The 20,662-nt window shown below is 51.7% G+C and overlaps 1 protein-coding gene across 13 annotated transcripts in view; it reads left to right on the top strand.

Annotated features, from left to right (window-relative positions):
* STIM1 (stromal interaction molecule 1) overlaps positions 1–20,662 on the top strand; it is a 105,300-nt gene that overhangs the window by 9,394 nt on the left and 75,244 nt on the right. Inside the window, exon 1 of one of the 13 annotated variants that reach the window (XM_075491409.1) lies at positions 10,312–10,415. The exons of 9 other annotated variants lie outside the window; for them this stretch is intronic. The gene's annotated coding sequence lies outside the window, so the exon portion shown is untranslated. Of the gene's footprint in view, positions 1–10,311; positions 10,416–10,676; positions 10,789–20,662 lie in introns of those variants that run through there. 3 more of the 13 variants (XM_075491410.1, XM_075491411.1, XM_075491412.1) reach the window with 3 other exon arrangements.

Consider the following 20,662-nt stretch of genomic DNA (forward strand, 5'->3'; position numbering starts at 1 on the left):
AGTAACCTATTTTTTCCACTTTGGAAAATGCATTAGCTCGCTGTGTATCGCGGACATCTGTGCAGGCTGACTTTGGGAACCACCGAGCGTTCCTTGAAGCTGCTCTCTCACCAGTGTGAGTTGTTGCCTCTTTGGCAAGTGTCTACGTTGCTAGCCTTTGCTCTAAGAGATGTCTGCAGGATCCACGGGGGCAAATACAGCGTTTCTTTGTAAGCGCACTTTGTCCTACCAAGGAGCTCTACGTCGTCTTAATTGCGCCATGCCTTCGCCTCCTCCGGAGCTCGGAAATTATGGGCGGCTTTGCTGATCCCAGCCGGCCTTCAGAATGTGGAAGCAGTAGCAATCTGATAGGAAACAGTGACGTTTGTTAACAAATACATGCTTATGCCGCATGTTTTGCATGAAAAGACGCTATTTTTGTAGCTAAGTATTTCTTACATCTTTTTCCCTGAAGGGCAGAGTTTTAAGGTCAGTTTAATTCGTTCCTTCAGGTTTTGAGCTGTGGTGCCTGCAATTCTGCGATTCTGGGAGGACAGAAACATAATAAACACAAGAACTTTAAGAATGTTCCTCGTCTGAATTACAAATGAACAGCTTGCTTGTTTGAACAGTCTGCCCCTTTGCTAGTCAAGTTAAGCTTTGTGTTGCAGGAAAGGGAGAAATAATTCTGGATTAAAGCTGCTAAGCAATGTGTATGTTTAGATTTGTAACAGTGCCAGTATATAATTAATGTGTGAGTAAGCCAAAGAAAAAAGTTGGGTTTTTTTTCCTTGATATAGGTAGACAGAGGCAGGATAAAACCTCATTTTCTGGGGAGAGAACTAATTTCTGAAAAAAAAATTATTTTCCAAGTAGCTGCTGCTATTAATGCCACCCGAGTGGTTTTTTGTTCCAGCTGCTTTGCAGTGTTAAGGCAAAAACCCAAGTATGTCATCTTGTGTTGGCCTGGAGGACTTGTGCGTATTATTGAAAAGCTCCAGGATTTCAAGCACGGTGAGGAGAACCTCCAGAACCGTCAGCCTGCTGAAGCATTATTCCTTCTTAGGCTGCGTGCGGTGGCTCTTCCTGCCTGCTGAGGATGTCGGTCAGTGGTGGGGACTGGCGGTGGTGGTTACAGCTTACTGCTGAAGGGAAAAAGCGACGGTGTTAACGGGCTGTGCAGGTCCTCGTGGAGCCTTTAAGCTTTCTCCTCCTTTTGATATTTCTGCACCTGGATCAGAGTCTGACCCATCATCCGTGGCATTAAGCTTGTAGGAAGTAAAAAGAAATAAATGAGGAATAAAGCGTTTATGTGAAAACGGTTGATTAAAGATCGGAAAGGAGAGAGTGATTCAGTGTTCCCCGTTATTTCACGGTGTATCTGTTCTTCAAACTACAAAATAAAGAGTAGAAATTTATTTTTTCTTTTAAAAACTGTGGAAAGGATCAGAAAAGAACAACTTGTCTATGCCCATGTGTTTAGCTGCGTGGTTTGTGGACTCTTGCACATCTAACTACACCCCTCTGCGCAGCAGGGCACGGGCCGGTTCCTCCCCGGGGCAAGCCCCAGCAGCTTGAACTGCGACCGAGGCACAGAAGTACTGCAGCGTGGTGAAACTCCGGAGGGATTTGGGGGTGTAGGATCGTGCTGGGCTCTGCCAGAGCAGCCCCCATCTCTGCTCTGTAGCAGATGCCCGTGGTCTCGGAGGGGGAGCGTTGGCTTTTTAGGTTCCTGGCTCCCACCCCGGAGGTGACCCATAGCGGGATGCCACCGGCAGCGATGGCGAGCCTCGAGGCAAAAGGCGTTGGAAACCCTTTCTGCCAGCCGGGCCACACAGCAGGGAGCCCCCAGGCTGGCTTTGGCTGCGGTGTCCCGAGAGGTGTGAGCTGCAACCCCTGCCACCCTGCTGGGAAGATGAAGAGGTTCTGCAGCCTCCGTCAGGGGTGGCAGCTTGGAATGGCACTCGTGCAGCTTGGCTTGCTTTAGGAAGAGCCGATTAATTAAGCTGTGTCCTGGAGGCCTGCTGAATACAGGAGGAGATACTCCCGAAGGTGTGAAACTGGGGAGTGTGAAAACTAACTTAGAAGATGCTGACACATTTGTGGGAATGGTGACGGCAATTCACCCGGCAGCCCTGCGGGCAGAGGGACCTCTCGGCGGGGCAGTGGTGGGTGCTGTCCTCCTCCCACCTCGGCTGCTGCCCTTCTGGCCCTGGCCGAGCACAGAGGTGCCGGGCTCACCTGGCCGTGGCCGTGATCGCTGGAAACCAGAGCAGTGCTTCCAGTGCTGCGGAGCCTCGGCGCATCTAAGAACCGTGGGAGCACCGCCCGGCTTGTGATTTCCTTCAGCGCTTGCTGAAACTGCTCCTGGAGATGGAGCAGATTCGTTTGTTATCATCGTGCAAACCTTCAGGAATCACTCGGCCTTCCAGAAAGCTTCAGCAGCTGCTGAGAGAGCAGCGGGGCTTCTGCGGTTGTGCAACGCGCTGGCGTGGCCGGCGCGGGGGTCTCTTCCCGCAGCCGGAGGAGAGGCAGGGCTGTGTCGGATGCAGGCAGCGCCGCAGCGGCCGAGCATCCTGTGGCGCGGCGCGCCTGGGGTTGCGCTGCTCGTGGTGGCTTCTTGTGGGCCGTGCCGTTTCCTGGAGATTTGCGCTCTGTGTTTTGTAGATAAACAGGTTTGCCTGTTTGTCGTTTGTTTGAATTTGTTGTATCATTAAGAAAGAAAAGAGGTGGAAAGGGGTATTTGGGGGCACTCACTGCGCCGCTCCCACACTGCAGACAGCAGGATGAATTCTACAAAAGTTTTGCTTACAGCTGCTGGTATGAAAAGTGGGAGGTGGGATGTCTTATTCTCCCCCCCCCGGTCTCCTGGAAAAGGAGAAAAAATGTTTCATGCTTATGTGACTTAGTAAGGGTGAGGCTCAGCCCTTTGAGTTTGTCATTTAGCAGTTGCATCTTAATCTACGTGTCTGATGTCCCTGTGCCATCGCTGCAGAGACGGGTATCTTCATAGGGTTGTTTCATCTACCTCTTTAGATGGAGGAATTGCTCTCCAGAGACGCCCGTTCCTTTCCGTGGGTTACAGAGGGAGCTTAAGCAGCCGGCGCTGGGTGAGCTGAGTCCCTTTTGCGGTGGCCGTGGCGTTGTCCTCCGACACCGCTCTGGAGCTCCACGCACGGGTAGCTCGAGTCAGAAGACAGCTCAGTCTTCGTCCTGCACCCTGCCTCCAGCTTGCTGCTCAGTGTTTGCTTTAGCACTACAGTTTGGATAAGTTGTCCAACTGGTTTGTTTTTCATCTTGTGGCTATTTTCAGCCACTCAGCCTAACAAGGTGAAATGTCTGAGATGCTTTTCTGTTCCCTGTGACTGTGCTATAAGGAGGCATACCGCTTACCCCGGCAAGCTCCCCGGTGGGGAGTGGTTCACCCCAGCCCTTCCTCTTTTCGGTAGCCTTTGGCTATCTTCTGGCCCAGCCTGTTTGCACCACGTAGCCAGGTCTTTTGTAAGAACAACAGTCAGTCTCTGCACAGATACCCTGGGCCCCAGATCCCGGCGTTATAGTCGCCCTCCTGAGAGGCTGAGGCTGGGAGTGCGGGGAGCATCCGGCACCTCGGCTAGAACCGACTTCGCCGGGCTCTGCGTAGGAGAAGCAGCAGGAAAGCCAGCGAGTAGTGCAGCTCGCTGTAACTGCAGGGGTGTGGGCTGTACCGCTCTCGGTTCGTGCCGAGAGCATCTGTACCAGGGTGGAGGTTGCCCGAGATGTGAGGGGAGGGGGACGTTTCACCCCAGCTCTTCCTTCTTCCAGTTGTAATGCGTAATCTGTTCACTCTTGCAGTTGCATTTGTGATTCCTTTGGTGTTGGGAGAAACTCTCAAACCGCCATTCACTCAGGTTAAGATTAATTTTTAGAACAAACCCAACTCTTGGTTCTTGGTTAAAGTCCGGAGAGGACCTGTGAGCAAAGGTGGGTTCTCTCCGGCGTCTGCCAAACGACTGCGCTGGGAACGCCACTTCAAACTCCTCCGAGTTCCTCGCGGTCTCTAGTATATTTAACCTCATAATACTGTAGGATGTGGAAGCCCTAGTCTTCCTATTTCAAATGAAGGATTAAAGTGCAGAGGTATCATTGTCATGCAGGAAGTCATCTGGCAGAGCAGGGACTTGAACCCTCTCACAAATGTCAGCTTGGTGGCCCAGCCTGTGGGACATCCATCATTTCCTGGGCACGGCTGAGACGCAGTTCGTAATGGGGGAGTTCACTGAAACCTGCACTGGCTTGTAAAGTAAATTTAGCACCTTGGCGTCAATTTGTTCGTCTGCTGGGTCAGCTACCTTCATGGAATCTCTCCCACACCTTCAGAAACGTGTCCAGATGGAGAAGCAGCAAGTGGTTGTGAATAAACCGCTTTCCCCAGGCTGTGCTCGTGGGGGGAAGCGACATGCCGTGCTCTGCTCATCCCCCTCCACTCGAATTTCACGGTGGGGCCAGGTGACGTGCTGCGTCTCCTTCTAGAAGCTGTCACTGGTGGTATGGGGCATCTCAGACCCGCTATATTTATGCTAATCTAGAGACAGAATAGAAATCCAGTATTTGAACCTTAATAGCCAAAAGCAGGCTTCTTGTCCGCGAAGGTTCAGCAAATCCCTTCGTTTGTGAAGGCAGAGGAAAGGTTTGGTTTGGGGTGTGAAGCGTTCGCTAGCCAGCAAGGAGGCCAGGGTTGCCGAAGGCAAGTTCTGACCGACGAGGTGGTGGGCAGCTGCGTGTCCCTCCAGGATGCGGGTTTCTGCAAGGAATGGTTTCCCTTTGTTTTGGTAACTTTTTCATACCTGTTTTCTTGTTCCTTCACACGAAGAGGCTTTGCAGAAAGCAGTTTGTGTAGCGGGTTTGAGCTTCGCAGAGCTGGGCAGCCCTTTAACGGTGTGTTTGGTGAGGCTGGTGCGTGGCCTCCCGCGGAGGTACAGCCCTGCCGCCGCGGCCAAGGAGGGAACCCCGGCCGTTACCGACATCGCTTTTTATCTGAGTTCTCATCCACAATAGCTTTAGCTGGTGTGTCTGTGGATGAGAACCGATTTTCTCATCCTGATTTTCCTTCGGGAAAAGCCAACAGGCATTCGTTTCTGCCTGCTGCCGAGGCCGCCCTCCCTCCAGTCCGGCAGCGGGGATGCTCCTCGCTCGCGGCACGCAGGCGCCCGTCCCCGAACGTACGTGGGCTGTCGATCGGGTGGCTGGGGAGGTTCCTGCAGCTGGCACATGTCCGGAGAAGGTCCTCGTTTCTCACTCGTCTAGACCTGTCTCCTGCAATGAGGCTTGAGAGCTGCCTGGAGGTAATACCAGTCCTGCTACAGAGAAAAAAAATAAATTCCAAAGAATTGTAACTAATGCCAGAGAGTGCATTCTCTTCAGTTGTGTGACTTTTAATTGCAGTCTTCTTCCAGTAGCTCGCCATTATTTATTCAAAGCGTAAATGAACAATAGTTACTGCCATTATAAACCCCTTTTACAGCCGCCTTGTCTCCACGCTCGTCTCCATGAAGTGTTTGCATGGGAACAGTGTGCGTGGTTGACGTGAGGTCTCCTTTTTTTGTAAATTCTTTTGAAATTACCAGGCACTTAATGAAGGTTTGCTTACTTGTGGCAAACCAGGTACATACTGCAAATACAGTGACACGATTTCTTGGACATTGCACCAGAATACAACTGTCTTAATAAAAAGAGAAAATTTGCGTTGGAAAGAAAGAAGAAAAAGGTTTTATTGTTCGATAGAGTCTTCATGTAAGTATTGGTAAAGGTGCCCGTGAAGGCTTCAGTGCAGAACGTGAGAAAGGAGACTGTTCTTAGTGGAGGGGAGTGCTGATATGGGGTCAGGAAACTGCGGGAAAGCTGCCCGGTTTGAAGCGGAGGAGGAAGGCTTGCTCTACCTTTTCCCCTTTATGCTGATGCTGGGACTGGTATTTTCTGCCTGAAGAGTCAGAGACTAGAGTATCTTTTTTCCTATTTAATGAGGTACTAAAAAAGATTCAGAGGGGCCCGGACTTGAAACACCTATGTTTTTGTGTTAGGATTTGGCAGAGAATTGTATTTGTAGCCAAAGTTACGCCTTTAGTAAACACAATTTGTTAACTTGACTGTAGCTGGTGTTGAATAATGAATCAACATAACCCCGATCCCGTACAGCAGAGCAGAAATAACCCAGAATTTTAAGCACTGACAGACTTTTTTTCGGTATAACATACCCAAGTGTTACTGCTCAGGTCCTGGTGCTGCCGCTCCTCCGGTCCCCGCAGAGACGGTGTCTGCCCGGGAGAGCTGCAAGGAATCACCGCTCACTGATGACGACTTCAAAAAAAATCAAATATGGGGTAAATGTATAGCTCTTTGTAGGTCATCGTAAAGCGAGCAGTCTTTTTCCAGAGCTCCCATCATCAAATACAACCACTTAATATAAAAAGAAGCTCTATTTTTGTCAGCCGAAGGGAGGGAACAGCAGCCTCAGCCTGCTGAGAGCAGGACGTCGCCCCGTCAAAGGCCGTGTCAGGCCGGAGGCTGCACGAAGGGAGCGCAGCCAAGCCAAAGATGCTCCTTCTCCCTCAACGTGGTGGTGTAACGAGGCAAATGAGTTGTGTGTGCGATGCCGTGGCCTGGAGATGAGCACCGCGACTCTTTTCTGCTTCTGTGCGTGCCACAATAGCTGGTAAAAAGCCCGGGGAGTAAAAGCTGCTAAAACTGTAATAGTTTTGCTTTGCTGGTGCTTCTAACTCAGATGCTTAATGATCTGCTGCCTTTGAGGTATGGCTCTGGAAGATGAAAGGGACTCGGAAGAGATTTATCGGTAGCCTAATGATTGCTAAACTTAGTCACTTGTTTCCTGGCTCGGGCTGTGCGGAAATGCTGTAGAGGAGATAGTTCTGCTCTTGGGAAATAAATACGACCAGCACCTCCAGTGGCAGTGGTTCTGTGCTTGTACTGGTCGAAAGGCTTTGGTGGGAGAGAGTTTATAGGAGAAACACAATGCATCGTGGTGGTTTGCTTATCAGCTGATGTAGCCTGAAAAAATAAGGCAAACGTTTTCAGCACAAATGTGTTGGGTTGTTTGGTTTTTTTTTTTCCCCTGAGTGAAGTTGCCAAAAACTTGGCAAATCGAGCTTCCCGGCTACAGCACCAGCCCGGCCAGGCCCATGGCTGTGGGGATGACTCGGAGGGACTCGGCTCTCGTTCAAACAGAAATACTGGCCGATGAGCGGCGGTGTTCCCCAAAGGAGAGGTAAACGGGTGTCTGCTCAGGTGCCCACCTCGGTTATTTATCTCTTGCAGTGAACTTTGGAAGGCAAACGAGGTCCGTGAGCCCCCCCTCGGCGGGCGCCTGCCGTCTGCGTAGCCGGGGGCTTTGCCGGATGCTCGAGCCGTGGGGAAACTGAAGAAGTGTGCCCAGAGGTTCCTCGGAACCGTGGCCGTGCTGAGCGAGGCCGGCTGCTGCGGCAGGGGCCCCGCAGCCTGGCCCTGCCAAAGCTGGCGTTAAGATTTCATGCATTTCTTCCTTTTTAAATGCTGCCTGGAGCGTGGACAGTGACGAGGCTGAAATCGTTGTTTTAATAGGACCAGAAGCCAGTTTTGTTGCAGCTCCCCTGTAAGTCTTTAAACAGAGTGGGTTCGTTTTCCGCTGAATCGTCCAGCCCCAAATCCATAAAATCTCCGTTCTTCGCTGAGGAGAGCAGGGCAGTCGCTCGCTCTGTGGGCCATGTTACAATTGCCGCCTTCGTGTCTTTCAAGAAGAGACCAGATGCATGTTTCTGTTAGGACTTAACTGTTTTTAAGCTGTCTATGACACCAGTACTGTTCTTTTAGCATCTTCATGTTTGTGCAGTGATCACAATGTTTTTATTTTTAATTTGGATACTTAAAGCTACTGTCTTTCTCGAGTTTGGTGTTTTATGTCATATAGAAAGTTATGGTCCCTCCTATACGTGCTTTGAAATAATAATTTTTAAAAATAAATTAAGACTATTTTTTCTTACTTAGAAGTACATAGCTTAAATTGTCTCTTCTGTTGTTGGAAGCTGTGGTAGTCTATAATTGCCTTAAACATAAATTAAGTGTTCTGTTTCTAAATACAGTTAATGGACACTTGTTGATTACTCATGTTGGTCATAAACTATTATAAGCTGCTCTTCGATTCAACTTGAAATTTATATTCTGATGTCTGTCTTTTCAACACTTAAGTGCTTTGTAGGAACTTAAAGTTCAACGAAATCTCCTTGATAAGAAGTTCATTATTCTAAGGAGCCTGTTCTAATACGTGATATTCCCATTAAAGTATGTGCAGCCCTCGGTGCGCGTTGCGGCTGCTGCTGGCGCGGCCGGGAGGACGCAGGGCACGGGCGCTGGTGAGCAGCAGGGCCACGCTGCCAAGCGCATCTCGCCGTGGCCGCGAGCCGGCCGCGATGACCGCATACGTCTCTTCCATTTCTAATTTCTGATTCAGCCGCCTGCCAGCTGTAAGCTGCACCGCAGGCACCCACACGTGTGAGGGGGAGGGAAAATAATTTCTCTAATCCCAACCCAAATATAAAGTTCTGCTGGGAATCATTCCTTAAGCAGAGGCTTAGCGATGCAAGGGTCTCTGCTTGCAGAGCTCCTGTGCGGTGCTCGTACCCAAATTGTAAACCCGTCTGCGTGGAGGATTTATGGCGTGCTGAAGAACAAGTCTGTTTAATTTATTTTTTTGCCCTCCTTGTGCTGCTCTGCCTGCCCAAGCACCCGCCGTGCTGTGAAAGCATGCCCGGGCCGCTCGCTTCAGGGACCAAAGCTTGGGCATTTCTCGAGTCAGGTGCTCCTGTTCCCCTCCCGAGTCGTACGTGATTTATCCTTCTCATTGAAACTCTGTGGGGCGAGCTTCTTACCGAATAAATAGTTATGGAAAAGATACTGTTTGTTCAGCTGAAATAATGACAAACGGGGTCAAACTCAACTCCAGACTTCTGGCTTTGTGCCCGGGGTGGCTTTAAATGGCGCTTTCCATCCTGGGCACTTAGAAATAACGAAGAGAGATTGATCACGTCATTTCTGTTGTCAAAGCTAGCTGAGAGTTCAGAAGCTAGTAATTAAATTAACCATTGTGCAGGTTTAAATAGCACATCTAATGCATATCATTCAGCACGCGTGTAGTAAGCGTTCACTTTGCCAAGGTGCAGTAAAATGTATATGTGAGTGTACGGCAAAGCTGTAACGTGGAGAAAACGTATTAGTAATGCTCAGTCTCTTGGGAAGGTGAAAAGAGGATTTCTCTGCGATACGCAGCGTTTGCTCTGATGGTCTGCGTTACACAAGAGCCGTCAGACTTGTGGAGAAAACACGAGGTAAAGATAAACGGTGATTGCCGCGTGGGGTTGTACGGTTCGGGTTGCCAGAGCCCTGAAGGACGGAGATGGTCTGAGGTGGCGACGGTGGTGGTGGGACGCTCTCTGTCCCGGGGATTCAAGCCAGCGTTGTGAAGGCTACAGTCTTTGATAAGGCGCCTCGTGCTTCCTCTGGCATTTCCCCAATTCATGCATCCTCTCCAAATCAACTGCCGGTGGACTCAAATGTGTTTTTTTGTGGTCAAATGTGGCAGTAATGGCTTTTGGGCTGTGCTGCGCAGTGTGAGCCAAATGAGCCCTGGTCTGGGTTAAAAGCCCGAGCGCCGCGTTACCGTGCTGCCGTCTGCTGTTGCGGTCTGATGCCCCGGCTGGCTGCCGTTTGGAAAACTGCCTCCTCTCTCTTCTGCTTTAATTTACCTTAAAACTGCGTCCTGTCCGCGCACCTCTGCGGGAGCGTGGCCGTGCCTGGGACAGCAGCGTGTTGTGAAACCTGTGGTGTTGCCTCTCCAGTGTGCTTAGGGGGAAGCAGCAGAGCAGACAGCAGCTAAATCATGGCTTAAAAGTGGTGGGGAAAAAGGTGAGCGGGCGTACGGTGGGTGAGCCCTAATATCTGGTCAAACGTACAAGGATGGGTCATCTTTTCAGCGGCTTCTACGCTGCCAGGTTGCAGTGAAAACCTACGTGCAGGGTAGGCTTTGGGTAGTCTCAGGGAGGATTAGACAATGTGATTTAACACAGTCAGTGGAACAACAGCTGTGATAGCAATGGAGCCGTGCTAAGGAAAAATTTGGCATATTCTGGTCTCTTCCTTGGTTTTTTTACTTACACAACAATGTTGCTTTAAAATGCTGAACGTTAACATGGATTGCATCATGCTGAAACTCTTCCCTGTGTGTAAAAGATGAGGACCACATTGTCCAATGAGTTGTCAGCTTGCCTTTTAAAGCCATTTTATTCCTGCAAATAGCCTGGAAGATTTTTGAAAGACCGTCTTCGGGGAAGGAGCGGAAGTGGTTTGTGATCCCTCTGAAATTGCCGCTGTCCTGGGAAGCGCTAATGGCCGTGCCGCCCTCTGATCTGCAGGCAAGCCAGGCTCGGGAGCTGGCCCCTCGGAGTTTCAGAAGCGTTTGTTCAAGCTAAGGGCGAGGCTTCAAAAGATGCTGAGCTGATTGAATAACAGCTTGCCGTTGCCGAAAAGCATTTCCTCCTCCTCTGCTGGCTGTGGCAGCGCCTGCGCCCACGCCCCCGGCGGTTTGGCGCTCGGCGGCGGCAGCAGCAGCGGGTCTTGCGGGGCCAGGGGAGGTCTCGGCGTGGTGGTGGTGGCTCCGCGAGCCGGCTGCCCCGCAGCGCCGGTGGGCTTTGCTCAGAACAGCCTCTGAGGCCTGCGCGCGTGGTGTGGACGCTCGATCGGGGAAGACAGACAGACAGACAGACGGCCTCGCGGTCCTCTGGTTCGGTAACTTAGAGAGGTGGCGGCAGCAGCGGCAGCGCAGGCGTCGCGTGGGCAGTGCGTCGCCTTGTGCTGCCCCAGGCTGAGCGCAGTCGGCTCTGCTGGGACCCCTCCGGAACGAGGAGCCTCAGAGATTCGGTGCTGCTCTTTGTCAGCGTCCTGTTCTATAGAGCTCCTCTCCTGGTGGTCACCTACAGGAAAATGTCGCTTTATTAAAGGTATTATTTGTCAAAGTGCTTTGCAGGTGTGAATCTCCCCACTCTGTCCTCCAAGAGCAGCACTGCCATTTTCCAACAAAGCAAAACAGGGCATAAAATATCCGATTTATCCCATGTTCCACAATGAGTCATTTTGAGACCTTTTTTTTTTTTTTTGGCTTGAACTGGGATGGCCTCTCTTTTTTTTTTTTAGTAACAACCTTTATTAGTGAGGTGGCATCAGCTCGGCTTCCAGCCGGGCAGGCCGGATTTACTGACAGCGCGGTGGCCGCGCTCAGCGGCGTTGTGCCAACACAACACATGCCTTCCGCACCTATGCGGCAGGGCTGCTCAAAGTGGGACTTGAATTTTTATTTTGCTTGTGTACTCAAAGGTGGCAGCTATTATTTTGAGGCAGGAGAATTATAATTTAGGAACGCCTGCCTCGGAACGGCATGCTTAGGGTTGTTGCTGTTGCAATAATGTGTCCGACAGATGCTTTTCTCCTGGATCCGCTTGCAGCACGCCGTGTCAGGGCTGCTTGCACGCCGTCATCGCTGTGTTTTCCTCACCAGCGGCTGGGTTTTTGAGGGGGGAGAGTACACGCAGGGACAGGGAAGCGTGGCTCTGCCTCTTCCCGAGCTGTCCGTGTTTCCTGCCGGTCCCCGGCGCGGTGTTTCCCAGCGGTGGGTCGCCGTCGGTCGGAGGCTGGGCTGGCAGTCGGCTTCCTCCCTCCCTGCGTTGCTTCCTCTGGGCGAGCGCTGTTTGGGTTTATGGGGAAGCCGGCCTCGGAGCTGACGTAACCCGAAGTGCTCCTTCTTTGCTCGAGCAACATGCTTGGTTGACGAGGGCGGGGGGGGAATCTTGTGTCCCTAATGCGAATAATCTTCACCTACTAATAAAGAGATTTATTTTAATTTTTGCCGCTGTTGCTCCTCCTAGTTGCTGCTTTTTATGTTCTGCTGCGCCGTGTACTGAGCATTGTCACCTGGCAGTACTAGTCACAGGGCAAGTGAAGTACATGGGGATTAGGTTAAACTTTTATAGTTACCATTAGTAGACAAAAGCTGTGCTGAGCTCTCCGGGAAGAGCCTTTCCCCGACGCCGCAGGGCTGCCGTGGGGAGGTGGGGATCCTCCCTCTCGCGGGAGGGGAGCTTTGTGAACGCTCTCCTGCAGCTTTCCGTGCAGAGCGTCTTGCTTTCTTCTTCCCCTACCTTTATCCCTCGCTCCTTTCATTACCGTTTAACGTGTTAAACGTGAAATCTGGTAGAATTGCATTGCTAAGAGCGCTTCCCAGGTAGTGCCTGACAGGTCCAGGATCTCCTTCTTGTATCAGGGTTCCTGACTGTCGCCATCGCACGCGTACAACCGAACGGGTCTGCGAGCACCAAGAGTAATGAAATTTGGATTTTCTGCAGATTTGTGTCCTTTGTTGACGAGCCGCTTCCTCCTCCTCCTGCTTTCCTCTCCCCACCCTCTTCCCCTCCCCACGCCGTGCCGTCAGCTTTCTCCTGCGCCGTCTGCTGGGACCGTGGGTGGCGAGGAGCCGTCCGTGCCGCGGCCGGCGGGAGCACAGGCTGCGTGTGCCTGCTGGCCTCGGGTCCCCTCCTCACCGGTGTCCTGATCCTCATGGAAAGCGCTAGAGAACTGCATACGAGACATTTCTTTGGTTCAGTTTGGGGAAGTAGGAGGGTAACAGGAAGACTGGGAAGGTTTTCTTCCCCGAAGAAGTCCAGCTAACAGTTGCATGCTGTTCTTGAGGTCCAATAATTAAGGCGTGTTTTTGCAGAACCGTGTTTTCCTGCTAGGTCTGCCTGCGGGCGCTGCGATGGCGAGCAGCATCTCGCCTTAGCATGGCCTTGCTCTGTTAAAGAGTTGGGCTCTTAAATGGGAGAGGAAGACTTGGCTGGTTTCAGGAAAAAAAGTCTTGTAAGTGAGAAAATGTTGTAAACTGTAGGAATATGTTTCCAGTGAGCTTGCTGGATGCAGCACACGGTTATCCCACACGATGGTTTATTTGCAAGCAGCAGCTGATCCCTTCTCGCTGTGGGAAAGGCACGGAGTGTGTGCCACCTCTGAAAGGGCACTGAGCAAAGGCTGTTGTCTCCGTGTTTTCTGCTCTCTAGAGCTTCTGTGAAAATTTAAATCATCAGTTCTTGGTAAGACACGAGGGATAAATAAGGTTAAAATTGGGAGAAGCTGTCCTTGTATGGCAGCATGGGAATGGTGCTGCTTCGCTTGAATTAATTATGCAGAAGCTTGTCTGTGAAGGGACTATGGGGAGTCCTCGATTCCCGGGCTGTGGCGAGAGGAGGAGGACAGGCAATGCATGCGACAGGTCCTTCTGCGTTGTCCACTTGTGAAGCTTTTCCTCCTGGGGCAACGTGCTCCTTCAGCTGTCCTCTGAGTCCGTGAAGGCGAGATAGACGGGATCTCAGCTCAGGGGCAGGGGGTTCTGGAAAGAAGAGCAGAAGAAAAGGACACCATGGAAAAGGCCCCTATAAAGCAACGGTTCTGGAAGCTTTGCCTTGCTCCAGGTATTGAGCATTGCTGAGACTGGGCTGATCAAGAGACTTGGGATGCAAGCCTGGCCTTTGGGTCAGGTCTGTGCTATCCATCTCGTAAGTGTATGGAGGTAGTTCATACACGCTAATCGTGTTGGAAATCTCTTTTTAAATTCCTGAGGAAGCTCCCCAAAGTAATGAATTGAAAATTCAATAAAACGTAATGGAAATATATTAGCATGAACCATCTTTGGCCAGAGGAGCTGTGTGGGTCTGAAGTGCTTCGCCCTCGAGATGTCAAATCTTTGCAGCAATCAAGCCTTGAAAGGAAGGCTTGGTTGGAGCGTTAGTGCTGCTGCCTGCAGCTCTGCCTTCTAGCTGCCCCAAGGACAACCTAGAGTAAAGGGTTTCGTCCTCCGGTTATAATAAGTAGGCTCACCTTTTCCTATCCTTTCCGTTCTCTGCAGCGGGAAATGTGAGGCAGCCGTGCTTTGGACTGGAACAATCTGTCGGCTGTACGGTGTGCGTGCACCCGCTGTGGGCTGCACGTGAGAAGGTTGAATCCAGCGAGGGGTTAGTTTTAAAGTTGCTTTAAATCTTCCTCTGCACCTTTAGTTTGTGGCACCTGCATGGACAGGCACACTCAGCTTTTAGGAGCAATCCAGGGCGATTTTCCTCTTCCTCAAGTTGTCGTCTTTATGGCTTACGTGCATCCAGCTGCGCATGAAAACTCAGCCGCTTCACAGGCTGCTTGTGGCAGCTGGAGAGTGGGCATCTGCTTGCAGGTGCATAAACCTAAGGTGCTGTTTCTCGTATCTCTTTTCACATCCTATAAAAAAGAAGCAAGAGATAAGAGAGGAAGAAGAGAAAGATAGTTTCTATGGAGTGGGTGGTGCAAGTACTTCCTTCCAGCATTGAGGACGTGACCTGTTACTCCTCCGTGCTGGACTGGGAGCTGCCTGGCCGAACTAACTGCGCAAGCAAGAGACCAGTTCAGCCTTGAGGTGCAACTCCTTTATAGAGAGCTCTCACAAAAAAGAACGAGCTTTTTCCTAATAGAGTAACTTTAATTTTGACAAGTTAGGATGAAATATTTTACATCGTAAAAGCAGATCCCTGACTTACGCAGTGGGAGGATACAGAGAAGATGGAGCGAGACCCTTCTCAGGTTTGCAAGGCGAGAGGCCGTGAACACCGATCGCAGCAGGGGCAATTCTGTTTGGATGTTAGGGATGTGTTTTCATAACGGAGGTAGTCCATGCGTTGAAACTGGGGCTCAAAGAGGTGGTTGAACCTCCCTGGAGATACCAGAACTCAACTGGATGGGGCCGCGAGCAATCTGATCTAAGCTGGCGCCTCTCAGCTGTGTATAAAGGACGAGAACAGTGGGAGGTCTATGCACGAAGGTACAAGGGAGTTACACACCCTTCAACATTCAGGTAGTAAAATTATCCAAGCGTTAGAGACACAAGTAGCGGCAATGCAAAAGCTGCTTTTTGTGCCTAAGCTTGCTGCTGCTTGCAACTGCTTTTCCTGGTTAGGCTGATGTACGTCTACAAGGAAGCGAACATTTTCTCCTGTGAACCTGATTAGAATGAATAAAGAGCCTCCAAATTTTGCAGATAAGACTGCTTCAAAAAGTTAATATTAGTAATAAGGATCACATTTTAAAAAAACAAGAAGGCCAAAACACCACTATTATAGCTAGCTATAAGTACAAAACCTTGGGGTAAAATGCATTTTAGACCTGATTTACTTATGGGTACATCTTTGTGCTGCAACGTCAGCTGATGCGATCAGTCAGGTTGCGTCACCGTGGGGGTGACATAATTCAGGAGACAACCATCGGCCCTGGAACAGTCCGTTTGAAGGAGAAGAAAATCAAGTCAGGAGTGTGAGCGATAGGAGAAAATGTTTACTTTTCACAGAAAAAATCTGTGTTTGGAGCAGGGGGGCTGCAGGAGGCTGCGTGGTCCCCTGAGATGTGAGCTACCACCTGTCCCAGCCCCTGCCGCGCAGGGCCCCGCAGATGCTCTTCACCGAGCGTCCCACGGGGCCTGAAGCCTTTACTTAGAAGGAAGAAGGGTGGTGGTGAGAAGGGAGAGGCCGTGCGTGTTAAAGGATCGCTTTGCTGCGAGGGGTTATGAAAGCACGTGTGTGAAGTGCTGCTCCGCTTTGCACTTCGCTCTTGGTTTGCAGTTGGTAGTTTTTAAAACCATGCAATGCGTAGCCCTCGGGAGCGGTGCCGCGGCCGCTGCAGCCAGGCTGCCCCGTGCCAGCTCCCTCCTGGTCATTGTAATCCTGCACGTTCTTCTGTCTCGCTTTTATTTGACTTTCTGGAGGTAGCTGGAGTAGTGCTGACTTGTGTTTAGGTGGGTGCTGCTGGTGCAAGTTCGTTTAGGCTGGGGGTAAAACAGAGTCCCACCTCCGTGCTGCTCAGAAGGCGAACGGCTCAGCCTCGAGCTGGTCTGCCATATTCTCTGCTTTTGGAGACACAACCACAGCACTGACGTGTTTCTTCCCAGCCTGCAGGATACTTTAGACTTATTTAAACTCTCCTTAATTTTGTAGGTTCTTTGAAGTGTGGTATCTCCTTTGATCCTAGGGTTGGCCTCCAGAAGAGAGCTGTGGTCAGGGTGGATGGAGCCAGAGCAGCTCTCAGCTTTGAGGCTCACGGGTGTAAGGTCCTGTCCCCTGTTACTCTGTGCTTTCGGGCAGCAGCGTGGTTCAACCCAGGAAACAGCCAAATACAAATTGCTGTAGTCTGTGCGGGTCACATCAAATCACAGGGAGCGTTGGAGGGCAGAGGTGTCCCTTGGAGGGACCTGGACAAGCAGGAGAAGTGGGCTGGTAGGAACCTTTGTTAAACCTGAAGTTTAACAAAAGCAAATGCAAAGTCTTGCATCTGGGATAGAATAACCCTGCTCAAGGATACGGGCTGGGGGCGACTCTCTGGGAAGCGGCTTTGCAGAAGAGGATCTGAAGAAGTTGCCCGTGGGCAGAGTGCCCTGGGGTGAGGGAGGCAGGAGGGTCCATCAGGTCCAGGGACGAGGTCCTCCCCTTTATCGGGCAGCTGCAATGCTGCGCCTGGAGTACTGTGTCCACTTCGGGGCTCCCCGGTACAGAAGAGGTGTGGACATGCTGGTGCGTCTAGCAGAGCCACCGCGGGGGCTGGGGGACCGGGGGGGTTCAGCCTGGGGCGGAGGAGGGCGCAGGGGGACCTCACTGCTGCCTGCAGCCACCCCATCGCAGTGCCCAGAGATGGAGCCAGGCCGTTCCCAGAGGTGCTCGGCGCTGGTAGGAGAGCAGCACGCACGGGCTGCAACACGGGGAGCCCCGGCCAGATGTAGGGGAAAAAAAATTACTGTGAGAGTGGTCAAATACTGGAGGGGCCCCGAGCGGTTGTGGGGTCTCCATCCCGAGTGACCTGATCTGGCTGGAGCTGCCTCAGGCGGGAGGCTGAACCTGGATGAGCTCCAGCGGTCCCTCCTGACCTATGTTAGTCCATGGTTGTGATTTTCTGATTCTATGATTCTGTAATTTTAATTGATGTCTTTATTGTGTAGTGCGTTGCTCTGGGGGTAACTTTGACTAGCCTTGAGGTAAATGCTGTTCTATTCTGGTCTTGCCTGAATAACGAAATTAAAAATACGTTTGTATTCGGTGTTAGGCATTTATCAAGAAATACTCTCTGAGAGCAAGAGGGGAATATATATTTCTCTGCCACCTTGTGAAAGCCACCAACATTTTTTACTTCTGTTGCAACCTGACTTTATGTATCTTGAGCTCTCCTTGCTCCCAGTGTCTTTTGCAGTGCGTATCGTGTACCGGAGTGCCAAGAGCTGGGGACTGGAAAGCCCTGGCTTTGGGCAAGCTCTGCTGCAGTAACGGCTCGCGTGGGTCAAGGACAATGAGAGGGAATGGCAGAAAGATTGTGCGTTTTTCTTTGATTTCTTCTTAGCTTTCTTAGGCGTCTCAAATTTTTCAGGCAAGAATGACTCACTGATCCATTATGTGGTTTCCTGACTTTTAGCAATTTTTATTTCACTTAAAAAATAATAATTACTAGTTTTGCATCACCGTGCACAGCAGCCAGCATTCAAAGCCCCGTACCGTGGGCTGTGGCTGACTGGAGCGGCTGACTCATGTCTGTTACAGGTTTTCAGATTGACATTGATTTCTTCCCACCTCTCACGGAGTCTCTGTCTTTCAAGATATCTGCAAGGCTGGTTTTGGCCATGTAGTGATCTCCTCGTCTCTTACAGAGCAGGCGTGTTGAGCTGGGTCCTGGAGAACAGGAGCAGGCGCTGCAGGGTTGGCCAGCCCCCTCGGTTCCCCGGGGCAGGGACCACCGTCCCCCTGCGCCGCTCTGCAGCGGCGCCCGCTGCGCCCGGGCTCTGCGCTGTGATGGCAGGTGTAGTAGGCTTCTGCACATCCTTCCCCAAAACATCACCTTCTGTGAACGGAAGGTGCTACAAAACGGGGCGCGTGTCAAGGGTTAACCCCTGGATTCTGCTGCAGCCGGTGGTGGTTTTTCAGCGTGCAGAACCCAGCTCCCATCGCTTTGTGAAGGTGTGGGGGGCCCCGCGGCTGCCTCTGACCCTGCCCGGCGCTGACGGCTCCCAGCGTTGCGAAGAAGCAGGTTTCCTTAACCTCTGAAAGCGCTGCTGTTCGTGGCGTACTGATAAGGCGTTTGAGAGAGACGTCTCTTAGAAGGAATATTCACCACTAAAATATTTTACGTACTTTAAACAGCACTGGGCACAGGAGGGTTGTGTGCGGCTGTGGAGCGCTGCCTGGCCCAGGGATGTGCTTACGTGAGCTGCACAGGACTGCCCCGCCGGAGGGTTTTCAGCTGGGAATAAAAAAGGGCTTCTAGACTTTCCGGCTATATTTCTAAAATAATTCCCGGCTGTGACGGTGCGCGCAGGATCTGCGCAGCCTGGGGTGCCGCGGGTCCCAGTGGGTGCTGAGGCTGGGTTCGGGAGGAGGGGCGGTGGTCGGGTGGTGCACAGCCGCACCGCGTCAACCCAGCGCCAGCGGGCTGTCAGCGTCCCTCCTGCTGCTCCCCTCTGGGCTTCTGTTCCGGTGCGGTGGAGTCGCGGCCAGTTCTAAGGAGGCCAGGGCAGAAATGAGCGGCACTGCTGGCGACGGGCGTCACTTGTCAAGCTCGGGGTGCATCAGCAGACGGCCACCGGCTTCGTCCCCCGTCGTTCCTTTCCCACCGCGATGCGGGAGAGGAGAGCTGTTGTTCCGGCAGCGCCTGGTGCTCGGCAGCCGGGAGCATCCAGCCTGGCGGCTCGCGGCCCCAGGTCCCGGTGCGGCTCTGCCCGTGCTGCCGGCGAGCGGGAGGTGGTTGCACCTGGCCTGGAAAAGGGCTGGGGCTCCCTGGTGTGGGGAGGGGGCACAGTGGGCCAGGGGAAAGCGCCGTTTGGGCTCTGGGCGCATGGCCGACGCTGTGCGGTCTGGGGAATGACTTCAGAAGAGCGGCCGTTCAGAGCACTGGTGCAGAATTGCTCTTGAGAAATCTGAGGAATTTCCAAGATATTTTTATACTGAGAAGTATTTACACCTCAGCGTTAATAAGCATCCATTTTATCTAAAAATAAGTAACCCTGTACCAAATGTAAAGTGAAGAAGGTCACTCTTACCTGAAGAGTTAACTGAATCTGCCGGTTATGGCCACGAGAAGTGGAGGGGCAGGAGAGGACCCTTCCCCGTTGCACCTGCCTTCACGTGCTCTGTACGAGGGTGGAGGAGGGAAATGGAGAAATACCGCACTGCCAAAAAGGTGAAGGAGCGATAAATCCCTTACACATTCTAGGAACTGCATTTACACATTTGCCTATAATTCTGGAAATATTTTAGGAATTTCTTTTTTGGTGTGCACTGGAATGCATGTCTTGAGCTGGGTCTGTAAAAGACAAATCTGTGCAGTGATGTCTTGGGTTTTGTTCTTGCACTGGCTTTGGAGACATGGAAGATACCAAGCACCGTAAATTAGAACCACTGTTCAGAGACATGGGGAGAATGTAACCAATACTCAGAAAAATGCTTGCAAGTCTGAGAAACCATCATATATTTATGCCATAAAGCAAAGCTAGGAAAAAAACACCGAAAAATTGTCTGGTAATATTTTTTTCTTTCATAATTTGCAACTCTCGGAGAAAACTTCTGATGACTCCCTTGATTAAATCCGCATTTGTGCGGTGATGGGGAAGCCCTGCTCTCCGCACGGCTGCTGACCTCAGAAGCTGTTTCTGCAAGGGCAGAGGGTGAAGCCCGTGGAGCAGGACCGCAGGAGCTGGCAGCGAGCTTGTCCGAGGCGGTGAACGGGATGGCAAGTTAAGGGCTGGCTGGTTCCGCGCGCGGGCGTTGCAGATCCTTCCCGGTGCAGGGGTTTGTTACTCGCTTGTGGCGGGGGCTGGACTGTGCGTGTTCGGGTTGCGCAAGGGGTGCGGAGCGGGGAGAGCTTGAAGGGATGTTGTCTTTCGGACGGCCGTTCGAGTGAATACGTGGGAAGCGATGCTTCCCAGCCGGGGCTTGTGCCCGAGCCTGTGCTGGGCTCCCGAGATCCCCAGTTCCCGACTGGGAGCAGGCTCAGGCAGTGCCTCTCCGTGAGCTTCGCCCTGGGGTGCAGACCTCTCGTTGCACCCACTGCCGTGAGCCGGCACGGCCCCTTACTCTCGTCTCGGTGAAGTGCCCGCAGCAGCGGGAGCCAGGCGAGCTTTCCTTCCTCTAAGGATTCTCTCTTGTGGGAATACTTGTTTGCGCTTCCCATCTTTCAGCAGTACGGATAGAGGTTGCTTACAGAAATTAACACAACATGGGAGCGTAAGAAAAATTGCTGCTGCTCTTACTTTGGTGACCTGCAGATGCTGGTGCTCCTGGAGGCCCCTGAAGCCATAGAGCCAAGGGGTTGACAAAGACGGGGGAAGGAGAGGTTTTTGTTTAGCCGGTGACTGGTGTTCCCTGGTGGTGGGATTTGCAGTGCCAGGAGGTATCAGGTCTGTCTGTCTATGGTTGGCTGAATTCTTGCGGTTTTCAAACAACCCACAATATTAGCAGATTTAAATTAATTAGGGAAACTTTACCTGTGTCCAGTGAAGGTGCTTCCAAAGAACATCAGTTGTGAAAGGACAGTCGTATTGAGCGAAGGATGACCTTAAAGTCAAATC

This window comes from Mycteria americana, chromosome 1 (assembly GCF_035582795.1).
Source record: "Mycteria americana isolate JAX WOST 10 ecotype Jacksonville Zoo and Gardens chromosome 1, USCA_MyAme_1.0, whole genome shotgun sequence".
In the NCBI taxonomy this organism is placed as follows: domain Eukaryota; kingdom Metazoa; phylum Chordata; class Aves; order Ciconiiformes; family Ciconiidae; genus Mycteria; species Mycteria americana.